The sequence below is a fragment of the Mytilus californianus genome, unplaced genomic scaffold (assembly GCF_021869535.1).
Source record: "Mytilus californianus isolate M0D057914Y unplaced genomic scaffold, xbMytCali1.0.p SCAF_22, whole genome shotgun sequence".
Classification (NCBI taxonomy): domain Eukaryota; kingdom Metazoa; phylum Mollusca; class Bivalvia; order Mytilida; family Mytilidae; genus Mytilus; species Mytilus californianus.
The window spans coordinates 8,392,066-8,409,143 of record NW_026262671.1 but is presented as its reverse complement, the minus strand read 5'-3'; the positions used below and the strand labels follow the sequence as shown (position 1 = coordinate 8,409,143).

The window sequence follows — 17,078 nt, the reverse complement described above, 5'->3', positions numbered from 1 at the left end:
TTCACGTGGGTTTTTAATAACAATATTCTAAATTTTGACACTATGAATAAAACAAATACTGGCCTTGGGAAATTGCACTGCCCTTATTCTTTTATATGCCAACAATATGGGCATTTTGTAAATACTCGTTATTATATTTTCCCCTATTTCAATCTTTGATTTTTCCATAAAACTGGACATAAAGTAACCATAATTATTTATTAATTACAAAAGAGAGGCGAAAGATATCAAAGGGACATTCAAACTCAAAAGTCGATACATTGTAATAAACTTACAACGCCATGGCTAAAAAAGAAAAAGACAAACAGACAACAGTACACAAAACACAACATAGAAAACTAAAGACTGATCAACACGAACCCCACCAAAAACTGAGGGTTATCGCAGGTGCTCCGGAATGGTAAGAAGATCCTTCTCCACATCCGGCACCATTCGTTACAAACATACAATACATTAGATACTTTGCTGATTATTAACTCTGTATAACATGTCAAGTCTAATTTGGTACATTTGATGAGGGAATTTTACGACAACCTTCTCTTCTACATATTACATGCGTAATAAATGATGGCAGAAAAAAACTAACAAACTATGTAATGTTAACATGCACTAGAAAACACCGCGACATCACGGGTCAGTGACTGAATTAACTGATTGTTAGATGCACAGTTTTCTCTGCTTTCAAAATCTTTCTGTTTGAACCCTTCCTGGTTTTCTTACTACAATAATCTTACTATCCAAACTAATTAACCAAAATTAATTGTGGTATTGAGGTGGAAAGAAAACAAATACAGACTTGTTAAATAGTGTACTATAGTTTAACATAGATTTAAACAAATACTGGAAGAATTCCAGGTTCTTCTGATAGAGGAGGGATTTACAGAAGGCAACCGGTAACGGAAACTACATGTGACATATACTATTCGTATCGGTATCGGATTCGACCCGGAACTTAAATCATTGATATTATTAATTATGTGGAAAACAAAAGGGCCTGGAATGGTGTAATTTTTAAACAACACCATTGTCGTATATTAGTTACATATAAAGTTGAAATCTTTGAATCGTCGTTTTACGTCATGTCGGCTAACAAATTGGACCTCGTTATTTTAGTAGTATAGATGCACACATAATCAATTAAGAACCTTTAATTCGTTGGTTGCTGTCTGTTGGTAACTTTTAAGAATAATTATACAAACGTTTATTGGAAAATGTGTATAAATCAGGGGCGGATCCAGCCATTTATAAAAAAAGAGGGGGGGGGGGGGGGGGGGTTCCAACTATATGTCCCCATTCAACTATTTGAATGGGGACATATAGTTGGAACCCCCCTTTTATAAATGCATTTGAATGGGGACATATAGTTGGATCCAGCCATTTATAAAAGGGGGGGGGGGGGTTCCAACTATATGTCCCCATTCAAATGCATTTATCGTCAAAAAAAAGGGGGGGGGGGTCGTAGAGTGATCTATAGTGACTAACATTCATGTCATTTGAACTCGTTGTTAATCATACCGCATCTACTAATTAAATTGTTCTACATAAACTGTATCGACCGTTTAATTCGGATATTTTATACAAGGTGTTGTTAAACAAAAGCAATGATGCTTCAATACAACATGAGAACAAATTAAGTAATGAGGGAACGACCAATTGATAATTTCTAACGGAGGAACATTTTGAAAATGAATAAATATCATGGCCTGGTTATAGCTGAAAATAAATACTACTGCCCAAATCAGAATGAAAATGAATATTCTGCAACACAAAATGCAAGAAATCATTGTGTATAGAGTGAAAATAAATATTCTGTCGACAAAGCAGCGTAAAAGATTTAAGCATGCGTTGCAACAGACAAAAATGAATATTCAATCCGAAAAAAATCTTCCTATCGTTCTCTACCCTCCCCCAGTATATCAAATGGTCGTCCCCTTACTGGAGTATATTTTGAATTGGTATTTGTGTCATATTCTATGAGACTTGTACACAATATAAGGATGTATTGTGCACATGTATTTCAGTTACGAATGCGGGTGGGAGAACTAGATTATGTTGGCTGTCACATCAAATTTAAATCTGCCGATACATCTGAATACTGTGCCATTAAAACGGTAGATACATCACATACTTGGCGTGTACAAGATGTTACAAGAAATAAGTTGTTCCGTTTATCAGATAAAGTGTTAGAAAAAATAACTTACTGCAACCATAAAATAAAAAAAGACAAATATCTTGTTTATATTAAACAAAAGTTCACACTAGTGCTAAGAATATAACTCTTGAAATATTGTGGTAACCGAGTTTTGTAGAATGAGAAAATAAAAGACAGAAAATATAATTGGTTTTTATATAGGGATCTTTTACGAGGAGCATCATAAAAACATCCAATTTCTGTTATTCTAAACTAGCAATGGAATTAAATTGACAACGAAGTAAGACCACCGACTCTCTGGAATTAAAAGCCAGAATTTTTGACATATTGCAAGAATAAGCTTGACTTGACTTCAAAACATAAAAAAGGTCACCATCTCGTCAAGATAATTTTGTAGATTAAATTATAATTCAATTTAAAAATTATCCCTATAAAGGGTGCATAGTGCAGTTCACTTGGTCTATAGCAAGTTTGCAAATTATGAAAATTGACCTTGTCCTGAGGTTGAACTTTAACTGCCAAAAACCCCCAGAATATTTTTACGTTAAGGAGCATACCGCATTCAAAAGTAAAACAATATTCAATATGAATGAAATACACATCCTGTCTTCACGCTTTGTTTTCAAGGATCCGACAACGCTCCGTTCAACGTACTGTTTTATAGACTTTCTGGGTTTTCATTGGCTGATGTAATAATTACAAGAACAGAAACTAGACCGGAGTGTTATCAGATCCTTGTAAGTGGAAAGTGGACACAACGTCTGTATTTCAATCAGATTATACAAAATACATGAACAATGAAAGACGAAAAATGTATATGCCTGTTCCAAATTTTAGAACAATCTGCACAATCTAAACAACATCTCTTTTAGTTTGATCCACTGCATTGAATCAGAGACATAATTTTTATGATAAAAGAGATTCGCAACTCGTCGAACTAACGTATATTCTCGCAGCCACTAGGAAATCCCCGCGAGATCTTTTTTGGTAATCAAAAGTATTAAAAGTACTCGAAGTAATGATGAAGGTTCTAACATTCTCTGTTATGAAAACAGACTCGGCTTTCAGTGTAATAAATAACATAATCAAATTATGTAACCTAGGTTCGTATCAAACTGGGACTATCATACTAATTTATCATACGTTATGCACATTTCTTATATTATCCATGCATTCATTGGACACGCGGCATTTGTTAATTTTCACTAACCTTCCATAAGCCCCGCCCACCCATAGCAACATGTGATAATATTAGCAACGGGTGTTAATGCCTAAAATTAACATGATTTAACACTCGCTGAGCCCGACGTTTGCCGACCCGGAACAATTAACACCCGCTCCGACCGAGGTTTACCGATTCTTATTTCTACATCATTTCCGTCGTTTTCTTGTTGTTATTAGTAAACTATCTTAATTTATTACTTTATTTTTTTTACAATTGTCCTTCTAATAACATAGTGCACACTCGAATCATAAGGAATTCAGTATAATAAAAAACTTACTGCCCTTGGATGAAGGTGTGAGGGTGATTAACACACTCAGTGAAAAAGTTATCACCCGCGACTTCGTCTTGGGTGATATTTGTTTCCCTCGTGTGTTAATCTACCCTAACACCTTCATCCAAGGGCAGTATGCTTATAATATAATATGTCTCTGATTAAATTACTTAAATATCGACAAATATGTTTCTTTTGTATTAAATATATGTTCCCTAGTTCTGATACATTATGGAGAAAAAAAGTTAAGTGAGTGTTATCTACATATGTAAAACTGGGAACTAGCATATTTATACAGATATCATTATTTGCATCTTCGTTATGTATTACATGTAGCTGTTAACAGCTTTTTTTTATAGAGTGCCTGAAACTTGAAATAAATCATATATGAACAGCGTGAAATGTTTAGATAATGTTAGAAAAAGTACCGATGGGCTAATGGAATAATAAAGTGTTGACATAAAGATGATAAAACCTACAAAAACTACAGACAGGCAAATGAATGGCAGGAAAGAATTTACAACACGTTGAGTTTCCTCTGCTCACATAAACTACAACAAAATGGTTAATTTTTGCGGATATTGAATATAGTATTTTCAAGATCCACACCTATTTTAAAGATTTGACATTCATGTAATTTCTTGTTCTTTTAAAATTAATAGTAGCCAACAATGTCATCTTTAAAAAAATATACCTTTTGTTTGCATTTTCAAATGTGAAAATTGAATTAGCCAATCAGAACGGACTACGTGGACACTTTGCACATACACAGATTATAAGTGTCTTATTTGACATGCGTTTTTTTTTGGTCTTTTGTATTCCATAAACCACTACAATATTCCATCACTACAATATTCCATCACTACAAAACAAATTATTGCTGTTTAAACATCTGATATACAAACAGTATTAAATTTTTTTATATATGACATATTGATGTGCAGTGGGATATCCAGTGAACGAAAACAAAAGAAAATTCACTCTTCTTATGATAGAGTCGAGAAAGTCAATAAAAATAAAACAATGCCGGTGACGATACTGATCAAAAGTTATTTCCAAATAATCATTGTTCATTTTAAATAAGTTATTTGTTAAACTGTGTTATTAGAAATATAGATGCAAATACACGATGTTTTATGTTCAGTATTTATCGAGATAGAAGCTTGTCAAACTGAAATTTAAAAACTGCCAATCTTTGCTGCAAATTGATAAAAAGAATTGGAAAAAATCATGAACATACAAAATCTAAAGATCTTTCGGGTCACCAATTTTCGGAGTGTTCTACAAAGTCCTTAGCATGTTACAAGTTCCCAAAGTATGGCTTATTTTTCACATCTAAGTTATCGAACACACCGGTCTGCTCTTGTCACATGTACATTCAGTAGAGAAATATTGTCTTTTTATGAATATAAAAATTTAAAAGTCTATCTGTGCAGGTTAAGAAATTAAAAATAACTAATTTTATAAAAAAGTATCTTTCTATTATTTTTTATACAATTTTAAGAAATGGTCGTCTCGATTTTTGTACATGTATTTGCGGTCGTCTCGATTTTTGTACATGTATTTGCGGTCTTCTCGATCTATTCACATTCAATGTTTACATCGAGATAAGGTCCGTTTGAATTTGCTTAGTAACTTAATTTCAAAAGTGCCAATCTTTGCTGCATATCAATCGATTCCTTTGGAATTTTTTCCCTGACTTTCTCTGACTTAGCTGTATATATATTCGGATAATTAGCATGTTCCAGAAAGGTATACACCCAGTAGGAAAAGAAATTGAAGTTGGTACTCCTGGAATTTATTCGCATAGCAACATTTTAAACCAATTTTACATCAAACTTCTATAGCCTGCTGTACTCGTCGTTTGCTACTAAAGGAGGGAAATGATAACATTGAATGGAAGTCTTGTTTTTATTACAACTTATTTCTATTTTTACTATTTACCAGAACGTTTTCCCTAGAATCCATAATTCATAGCGTCCTTGCTAAAATGGAACAAACATTGAGAAGATCTAGTTTTCAATATTTACAGGGGAGGTAATAATTTGTTATTAGATTTCCCACTGTGTGAATTGGGGCTTCATAGATTTCTTGTGACATGGATATTCTTCTTAACAATTACATAACTAAAGGTTAAATTGCTGAACAAACCCCTCTTAAATTATTTATTAAAATCTAACAATTTGCAACAACAATACTATCTTCGTGTAAGTTAACTACATCGAATCGGGCTAACGCCCTAATGAAAATAAAATTATGCTTTTTTGTTGTCTCTCTGATTGAAGTTATTCCACGACTTCCTATAATATATCATATATATGTGAACGTTAGAGAGAGGTTGCATAGACGAATCGACCAACAGATTATAAGAAAGTTGCGTTTGACGGGATTGAAGAATCGCCAGATATTAACAGATTAAGCTATTTTCTTTGAAATTTAATTTTACTTTACAGAGGGTATGCCACGGTCACAGTAGTAAAAAAATATAATTTCAACACGTTCAACTGCATGGTATTTCTGCTATATCAGGTCCACACGATTTATAAATTACGAGAGAGAAAAACAAATATGTATTACTTTTTTTATTGATTGATCAACTAATTGTTTTGCTAGCTTGCTAAACGACCAGTAGCAAATATTTCATGAATATTCAGGACGATTAAAATTAACAATTAATAGGTTAGTTGTTGGATATTTGCAAACATTTTGCCTTGCAACGGCTCACATACGAACACTTATACAATTGTTGCAAGGAATCTGTAATATTCAGATTGTATGGAACTCTCTCTACACGAGGCATTAGATTTAACATTTCCTTATGACAGGATCAGGCTACGTTATTATACGTTCCGCAGAGCCAAACGGACGATCCTAAGTAAAACGACAACGTTTAAATCTATGAAAGGTCGAACCCTCATTAGTAATAAAAAATATTTTACTCCGTACTAATGAAGCACAATCTCTTCATATATACATTCGAACTCCTAGCCGAGCTTCGTCCTCGTTTCCCCAAACCAGTGTTGATTAACTTTAGTCCGATATATCATGCATGCGTGCTATTACTCTCTCTCTCTCTCTCTCTCTCTCTCTCTCTCTCGTTTAGTTTTTGCGAACAAAATGCCTTGCTATGAATTGTTTAACTGTTGACTGAAGCATCTTTTCAAAGAATACACTGTTGCATCAACTTCCATGATTCTACCTACAAATAGATTGACTGATAAGACATCAAACAGATTACCCAAACAAACAGACATTATAGTTTTTATAAATGCAAAAGAACACAAGATATATACAAGCATTGTGAACATTAGAAGGTAGTGGGTGTTTGGTGTAAAGACATAAAACAGCTGTTAAGTGCTTTAATTGACCGAAATTTGCCAAGAATACCATTGCTTCTTAAAGAAGAACTGAAATTATATGATTCTGATGAGAAAAATCAAGTACATATTGCATATTTACGTCCCATTATTTCAAACGGGTTATGCGATGGACAACATTTCAATTCAAAGCTGTGAATGTTGCACAATAAACATTGGCATACCATCAACCTAGATTTACCTAGAAAATACTTTGATTTTAACTAGAATAATTATGACAAATTATGAAAATTAATTTATAATTTACTTTAAAAGTTAAAATTAAAGTCGCCTCATGTCAGGGGTGAGTACATGTATATTGTCTATAAGTTAGAAAGTATTACCAGCAGAGGCGGAGCAAGGATTTGTGGTTATTAAGGTGGGAGGGGGTGGGGGGGGGGGGGGGGGGGTGGGGGGGAACCCTAACAATGTTACCAAGTGGAGGAATGCAGGGATAAAAAATGGCCGAAAAATTATGTTTTCCGATTTTAGGGGACGTATGCCAGGTGCATTCCCATTGAAATTGCACTGCACAGATTGTGATAGTCCATAAGTACCTGATCGTCCCCAATGCGAGTAATGTAAACAGACCACATTGATGTCATGCGCAAGACGCATTCTTTTGGAATTATGAACAATTACCATACAATCATCAGCTTTTTCGGAGCGAATTGTAATTTAATATGTTAGTTACAATACCTTGTAAAACTCATAAATCGAATTTCGAAACAAGACTTTTTATAAATTTTAAAACATGTCTCAACTTTAATTTCTGTGGATATATAACTATGTTGTAAAGTATGATACCATTTTACATCAAGGATCATGTAGTATTGTTCTCTCATTTGCTATCCGGCTAGGTAGTATTGTTCTCTGATTGGCTACCTATGATGCAAAAATAAAAACAAAAGAACAAACTATATTTGTATATAGGGTTTATGGCATGACAAAGTATAGCGGTATATAACAGACATAAAATTACTTCTTTTGTTTTAACTAATATCAAACCGTTGCTTGAAAACTCCGTCCTTTTTTGACAGAAGACTTGCATTTTATTATAAGAATTATTTATATGATTAATTGATTTGCATTCTTAGTACTTCTTTACAGTTCGCAAAATTAAGTGTCCGTAAGTATATTTTTTTTCTGTTTTTTTTTTTATATAAAATTGATATCTGAGTTCCAGCATTCTCTTTTTAAACGTTTACTAAAACACTTTGCTTTATTGCAAAAAATGTAATAAAGATACCCAATATCGATCATTACAATGAATGTCTATAAGTACTTTTTGTATCTGTACATCGACCCTTAAATCATGTCTTCAAAGTTTTAACACCGCATACAATAATAAAGTTGACTGTTAAAATCATTCTATCTGTTATCAATGAAATTTACTTGGTCAAGCGAAAATCCCAATGAAATATTTTCTTAGAGACAAGGTGTTCAAAGCCTTTGATAAAATTCTGCGTAATTTAGCATTCATGCCCAATTACTGCCCGTAAATTGTCAGATTGATGCTAAATACATCAGTCAACACCATAGTTTAATGACTCGTGTAATTTATTTGGCAAACTTTTCGTAGATTTTTCTTTCCAAAAAACCACATCTATTTAGCTTTGACAGTTGTTGCATTTGTGATGGTAAACTGTTCCCGTCTCTGTTGTAATACTTGTCAATCTCATAACAATAACTGCCTGTCTGCTTTGAGCTTATAGATTGCCGTCAGTGCGTTCACAGCTTATATTTGATACATGCATATATTTTACTTTCTTCGTGAAAAAAAATTGAAATAAAAAAGGAAGCGTCACACAATAAGTTGGTTTGATCGAAAGAGTAAAAAATCCACATTATAATTATAAAATGAAGTGGGGAGGGGTCTTAGTCCTTATACATGTATGTTATTTCAATACAGAAAGTAGTTGTAGTAGTAGCAGCAACAGCGAAAGTAGTTGTAGTAGTAGCAGCAACAGCGAAAGTATTCGTAAAGGTTGTAGTAGCAGTAATGTAGTAGTGCAAGTAGTTGTAGTACATGTAATAGCAGCACCTGCGAAAGTAGTTGTAGTAGTAGCATCAACAGCAAAAGTAGTTGTAGTAGTAGCAGCAATAGCGAAAGTAGTTGTAGTAGTAGCATCAACAGCGAAAGTAGTTGTAGTAGTAGCAGCAATAGCGAAACGAGTTTTAGTAGTAGCACCAACAGCGAAAGTAGTTATAGTAGTAACAGAAACAGCGAAAGAAGTTGTAGTAGTAACAGCAACAGCAAAAGTAGTCGTAGAGGTTGTAGTAGCAGTAATCTTGTAGTACACGTAGTTGAAGTACATGTAAGAGCAGCAAATGCGACAGTAGTTGTAGTAACAGCAACAGCAAAAGTAGTCGTAGAGGTTGTAGTAGCAGTAATGTAGTTTTGCAAGTAGTTGTAGTACATGTATTAGCAGCAACTGCGAAAGTAGTTTTTATGGGTTGTAGTAGCACTAATGTAGTAGTAGCAGAAGTGGTAAATGTTCTTGTTGTGATATTTTTAGTTATGTAGCAGTTATTGCTTATATAGTTTAAATATCATCTTGATGGTATAAATAGAGGTTCCAATAATAATTGTACTTTTAGATTGTCAGTCAATTAATAAAATTGAGAATGGAAATGAGGAAGGTGTCAAAGAGACAACAATCCGACCAAAGAGCAGAAAACAGTTGAAGGCAACCAATGGGTCTTCAACACAGCGAGAAAATCCCGCACCTGGAGGCGAGCTTCAGTTGGCCCCTAAACAACAATGTGTACTAGTTCAGTGAAAATGGACGTCACACTTAACTCCAAAACATATAAATGAACTAAAATTAAAAAAACATACAAGACTTACAAAGGCCAGAGGCTCCTGACTTGGGACAGGCGCAAACATGCGGCCGGGTTAAACATGTTTTGTGAGATCTCAACCCTCGATATACCTCTAGCCAATGCAGAATAAACAAAAACACAGCAATACGCACAGTAAAACTCAATTTAAAAATCCGAGTCCGATGTCATAATAGGTAACAAAAAATACTAAGCAAAATGACAATCATACATAAATTAACAAAGGACTACTAGCAGCTACTGGCATGCAGAACAGTTCAACTATCTACGGTTGGAGTTATTGATAAAGTCATATTTTGGCTGCTGTCAGGCATTTGCTAAAAACGAAAATCTCAGTAACATTTATGTCCCTCCATTTGTGCACCGTAATTTGAGGGAATTGCATCTATATTTGAGAGGAATGTCTAACTTTATACCGGAGAGTTACGTTTGTAGTGTTTTAGAACTATAGCATTTATTTGTTTATATATCTTTTCTACATCTGAAACTATTCAAAGCTGCCATTATCTTTAGCACTTTATAATTGTGTTAATGACCTTTTACATTAACACGATGTATTTTTAATTTGAATGCTTCAATCAAAGTATGTTAATTATTTTCCTTTGCATTACTGTTTAAGCATATCCATTAAGCAGCAGCGTTAAATATTTGTGAATCGCAATTATTTTGTAATTAACACCGAAAAATCTCTGATAACAGAATGTTTTATTTATTTTCTCTCTATCTCTCCACCATTGGGGACTCATTGCTTACGTGTTATTTACTTCGAGCTCGCGCCTCTCCTAGGTTTCTGTAGCTTATTTGGTGTACATTCAAGAAACATTGTATCAATATAGTCTTAGTACTGTTAGAATGTGTGTGATGAATAAGCAGTAGTTTATCACGATGAAAGTACAACACTGATCCAAATATCATTTGCTTTGAGAATATAATTTTATCTTAAAAAAATATGGTTTTAACGATTAAGTCTTCACGACATATTATGTTACTATTTAAACATTAGGTATCGTCATTACTTTTCCGTATGAAATACATTTGTGGTTAAAACGAGGGTCAGTATTCCACTTAGCTTTCGAATGGTAGAAATTATGGTTAGTACAATACATTGTATATATCATTGTCATTGTATATAGCATTGTATATATTCTATATCAAAAGATCAGCACACAGATATATATTAATAATATATTCAACGGTCATGACACGTGCTTTTTAAATATCCTTCATCAAAATTCGTGAGACCAAATAACTTATTATTGCGATTTTTGAAGAAAGGCAAAAAGCACAAGATTAATTAATTTTTGCAATTTCATGAAAATCTGCTTAGTCACTGATATGTATCGAATTCAGAATGCGAGTTCTTATTATTGCGATACTTTCGCATTTATAAAAAACTCGCAATAATTTCTGGATTTACAGTAGTTCATGTCACTTTTATATATGATATTACTGATGTTTTCATATTATCTACATTTGTACATTTCACTTTGCTATTTTTCAGACCTGGCATGATAGGCGATTGCAGTGGTCAACAGACAAGATCCCGTATATTACGGTTAATGACAGCTCAATTTGGACACCAGACATAGCCTTCTTGAATGCGTAAGTTACATTAATTATATTAATAAAATTGAGAATAGAAACGGGGAATGCGTCAAAGAGACAACAACCCGACAAAAGTGCATAACGTTTATTTTGATAGTTTGTTTATTTTGTATTTTTCATTGTTTTTCTTGGGGGAAAGGGAAAGTGAGGATTATGGCTAGATTTAATTCGGCGTTGATTTTGTCTATCATTCGACGGTTAGATAAGGTTCTATTAAACCATTTTGAACATTCAATTTGGATTCCAAAACTCTTACACGTATATATTTGGTACATTTCAACGTAAAGAAAATGGTCATTGAATGGTATCCTTTCCAATTATTTCATTGGTGATATTCCGAAAAAATTTCAGCATAATAAACATCAATGTAAAGAGTGACAAATTATATGGGAGTTTAGTATCAAAACGCCCTTTTTCAAACGTTTGTTGAACTTCTGGACGAAATATACTGTGATAGGTTACATAAGCAACACTATGTGAATTACAATTATTATAATTTCCTTTTAAATCTAACTGTCGCGGTCTTAACGTCACTTTAACGATTGATTACCCTTTTTTGTTAACAGTAGTGTGTTATCGTTTATCAAAGCGCGCAGTAGACGAACGAGACACTTAGGTTAATTTCTTAAAACTTTTTAAAATATTTGTTTTTGTGTATTGAACCATCAAACCTCGTGTTGTATAAATATTGCTCTTATCAATTAGATATGCTCGAAACTTTTGTTCAGAAACATGAATTTTCGCTTCAAAGTAAGCTTGAAAATCGAAGTGTCATAATCACTCAGCCGTCGTTTATCGTCTTTGTTAACACCCGATACAATAACAATGGAACATGTTTGTATCTTGTTTATTGTTTACGATACACTTAATACTTTTATTTGTTTTTTTCAGATTGGAATCTCCAAAAGCAATCATCCGACCACGTTTCGTCGTGATCGAACGAACAGGAAATGTTTTCCAATATCACAGACTCAGAATAACAACAGCATGTAAAAATAAAAACAACACATGCGGAGTACAAATAGGGTCAAACTTCTTCACAGATTCTGAACTGCTTATAACCGATTCACAATGCAGTATCCACGAAGAACTGCTGTCTTCTGTCATAAATATTGAACTTAAAAATATGACAGCAAATATGAGTATTATTGAACATGCTGATAATTTATTTAACGTAGATCAAATGTATTATCCAAAGTTTTCAAAATCAACTTTTTCCATAGTTACATGTGAAATTACTTTGGATAAGGACGACATGTTTCAAATGGAACATTCCCACCAAAAACAAGAGAAACCAGAAGCAGACGACGATAAAACAAATAGTGCAGAACAGACTATTCAGCGTTTAGGCTTTATAATAATTGGAATTTGTTTATTTTTTGTGTCATGAATATCCTCATATAGCCAATAGGAAGTCCTAATCTTTTAATTAAAAACATTTTCATCTATCATGTTCCTACTGAAGAAAAAAAAAATACCTTGCATGCTTTCTGTTTCTGATCTCTGACCAATTAATAATTTGGTTTCCCAACTGTTTTGATTCGAGCGCCACTGATGAGTATACTTTAGACTGAAAGGGCGTCTGGCGTATTAAATTATACGCCTTGGTATCTTTGATAAATTTATAATGTTAAAGTAAGAGAACTGTATCGCTCCTCTTGGTGATAGTTTTGAGAATCATATATCATAAAGTTTATTGATGTTGGCATCATAATGCAGTCAATGTTTGGGATGAATATTTTCCGAAGATAACTTGTCTAAAAGAAACTATTTTATTAGCTACAACATTATCCTTTATAGTTTGGACCAGGTCGTCTTTACATGGTTTGGGTGCCTTTAAATAAAGTCATGAAGTATATTATCTTGGTTGCCTTAAATACAGACACGTGGTATATTACGTCACGGGTGCCTTAAATAAAGTTACGGGGTATCGTCTAACAATCACATTGTAAGAACTTGCTCAACTAATGTTATGTTTGCATTGACTAAGATTTTCATTTTTCGATTGTGATAAGTTTTCTTTCATTGTCATAGTCTGGATTTTCATATTTGCCAATATTATTACTGTAATAGTCAGTCATTTTGAATAAAAAATGCCTTTACGAATCCTGTGAAATTTCAACATAAAAGTGTCCATCATAATATATGAAAATAAAAGGTTGACTATGATAAGATATATCGATTCAAGATTTAAATACTCGTTTCTGTTACTTTAAGGACTTGTTTAATCAAAGATGTGTGTTCTTCACCTGTACATATTATGGCAACTCGAAGAAATGATTTACCATTGAAAGCAATCGTCGTTTAAAAGAAGTTATAAATTTTAAGAATTCAAGTATATAATATTTCTAGCAAACATCTAATATGATATATTTGTAGAAAATCGTTCCCGAAGTGCCTTCAGTCAGAGACTGTGATTTGACACTTTTACCACTTTTGCAATAACTACAATTGACTCTAATCTGAAAGTGAAACTTTCCTCACAATCACGCCATTGTTTGCATTGGAGATGTACGTGTACACGTAGATTCAACATAATAACAGGCGTACACAAAACACAAATTAACAGAAAAAAAAATAATCGAAACAAGGGTGATTGCTTCACTGTAGGAGTATAATAACAATTTAATAATTTCAGATGCTTTCATCATTTGTTTTTTTAAATTTTTTATTGACAAATAAAATCAATGCTTTACATGTCCTATCAATGACACTACCTAACCCTCTCTTAAGAAAAATATTTAACATGCATAGTTGGCACCTTCAAACAAATTTAACCCCACCACATTCTATATGTGCCTGTCTTAAGTATGGAGCCTGGTTGTCGTTTGTTGCTGTATATCATAATTGTTTTTGTTCATTGTTTTGTACGTAAATCAGTCTGTCAGTCTTCTCGTTTGAATTGTTTTACATTTGTCGTTTTGTGGCCTTTTACAGCTGACTATTCATTATTAGTTTTGCTCATTGTTGAAGACCGTACGGTGACCTATAGTTGTTAAATTCTATGTCATTTGGTATCTGGTAGAGAGTTGTCTCATTGGCATTCATACCACATATTCTCATTTTATATATAGACTGATATTTTGTTTTATTGAATGACATACAAATTGCCGTTTAACCTATATATAAGTGTCTCTGTTTCAAAATCCTGGATTCGTCTATGTCTAATGCAGTTTGTTAATCTTGAAGATCAGAAGTATCTTTAAATACATGTAACCTAAGATTAGTGCAGTAAGGATATTGTATCATATTAATGGTGGAAAGGAAGTTAAAATAGATATGACACAAAGACGAATAGAATAAACACCTAAAAAATTGGCGATGTAGCATGATGAACTCTCGATGCCTTTAGGGTCTTAGTTTTGTTGAACATGTGTCGCTTTAACGTATACCCAACATCGCTTTTTATTCACACATAAAATAATTTCAGAATGTTATATATAATATTACCATAGATAAACTTAACAAATTATAATATAATGTCCGTTTTTAATGTTGCGTGAATGATGAATGATAACAATAATGTATATTTTATGAAAGGCATGGAACGATAAGGACTAGAAAGTTTAGTGTGTTTGTCGTTTGTTTTCCAAAAGTATAGTACACAAAATGAACTTGTTTATTATTATGATGTTTTGTAAAGGTGCATATAATAGTTAGTGTGTATTTGTTTGAATAAAAGAAAAAAACCCAGTCCATACGTGTAAACTTCAACTGGATAGTAGATTAGTCCAGATTATTATAAAGTCTTAAAGTCTTATGTTCGTCATGTTGTTCGTGCAATTTTACATGATTCTATATGCCAAGATAGACAACTGCGATTTGTCTTACGAATGATTTATATCCTTTCGTCTCACCTAAAGTGTGAGGGTCTGGAATAGAGGGTCCTTGAATTCTGTATTCTTTAATTTTTTAGCCATGTTTCTCTATATTCTTTATAAAATGTGCCCATTATTCCCCATTCTTTATATTTTGACACGCAATTATTCTCTATACTTAATTGTTTAAGCCATTTTTTCTCTATTCTTTATTTTTGGTGGCCTTTTTTCTGCATCTTTTGCCCATTATTCTCTATTCTGTAAACCCTGCCCAAACCTTCAGGTGTAAAGTATGATAGCCGAGTGTAGATTTTTGTCTCATTGGCACTCATATCACATCTTCTTATTTATATTTATACTTATAATGATATTGTTATTATGTTATTTATGTGTTTTTGTAATTCCTTGAGTTCTTATTTTCCATATGCCATGTAGCCAGGGTTCTCTCATCTGAACAGGTTTTAGTTATCGGCATTTTTAGGTATTATTATAGTACCGACAATTGAAAATAGGGAATCAAATGATGTTCTGTCTGACTGTCACACTGGTGATGTTAAAGTGTCTAAATTGCAGTTCAATATGTTGTCTCATCTTAGTGGTAAATCCTGTGTTATACATTTGTACATGTGTTTGGTTTTTCCACTATTCATCGTGAGGACTGATCTTCAAATAGAATCAGAACTTAGTCTTTTATTACTAGTTCTAACATGAAACCGTCAAAAGTAATTAAGAAATATACAATTTAAGAAACTGCTAGATATTGTCTAAATTCTAGGGAACTGTGTCTTAGTTATAGATAAAATTCTAGGGAACTGTGTCTTAGTTATAGACAATTCCACACCAGCTTTGTTCAAAAGGCAAATCAAAAGTCACACACATACACACGTACGCATAACTTATTTTCCGTAATAATTGTACGTATATAACGATATTAAAAAAATAATTTGAGCATCGTTCTTTGGGTAATTTCCGCAAATTGTGTTAGATTTTTCAGATTTTAAAATCTATTTTTGAGTGAACCGTATCGAAGAAGACTTTGAATATTTGTAATGAATATGTATCTGATTTCTGTCCCGGTGCCGGTGTAAGATTGAGTTAAGAGATTTGATAATGTGTACTGTAGTGTCTTGTGTTTTAAAATGTAATAATAACTTTACTATATACATTGTATGTACATATACCTATGTCCCATTATGAATTCCCATTATATCTTATATCTTCTAAGAAAAATCACATCCAATGTTAATCTAAATATAGATTGCTTGTACTTAGATTTAATGTATTTTGAAATGTAACATGATATAAATGAAAATAGACACAGAAGTTGTTCCAGTTTTTATTGGCAAAGAATAACGTCAAAAAAAATTAGTAAGAACAAAAACAAAAACAAAGATCGAACGAAAATTCCACACACACACATTCCCGATTCCACCTATCGCAATATCGTTTAAACAACATAACATTTTATGTCGTGATTCTTTGTTGTAAACATAACAAAGTAATTAATGTCGTTATAACGACATTATAATGAAATCAATAAGTTTCTACATTATTTGGGAAATAAAATCATGATTGGCAGATAAAAAAAATAAATGTTTGTAGCAGACCTATATATGACCTTGCATTCCATATGCCATTTACACTTAATGCTTAAAAGTGTTCACGCTATTGGTAGTGTCAGCACTATAATGAACAATTTTTAAATTATAACTTTGATTTATGTTATTCAAAACCATAGTTCAAAATAACTATATTTCAAAATCTAAAAACATACAAAAACTAGCTAAACTGCATTTAATGTCTTGGT

At 32.7% G+C, this 17,078-nt stretch overlaps 1 long non-coding RNA gene across 1 annotated transcript in view; it reads left to right on the top strand.

Annotated features, from left to right (window-relative positions):
• LOC127732227 (uncharacterized) overlaps positions 1–16,372 on the top strand; it is a 44,695-nt gene extending 28,323 nt beyond the window's left edge. Inside the window, exons 3-4 of the long non-coding RNA XR_007996140.1 lie at positions 11,350–11,450; positions 12,345–16,372. This is a non-coding gene — a long non-coding RNA (uncharacterized LOC127732227). The remainder of the gene's footprint in view (positions 1–11,349; positions 11,451–12,344) is intronic.
• The last annotated feature ends 706 nt before the right edge of the window (positions 16,373–17,078 follow it).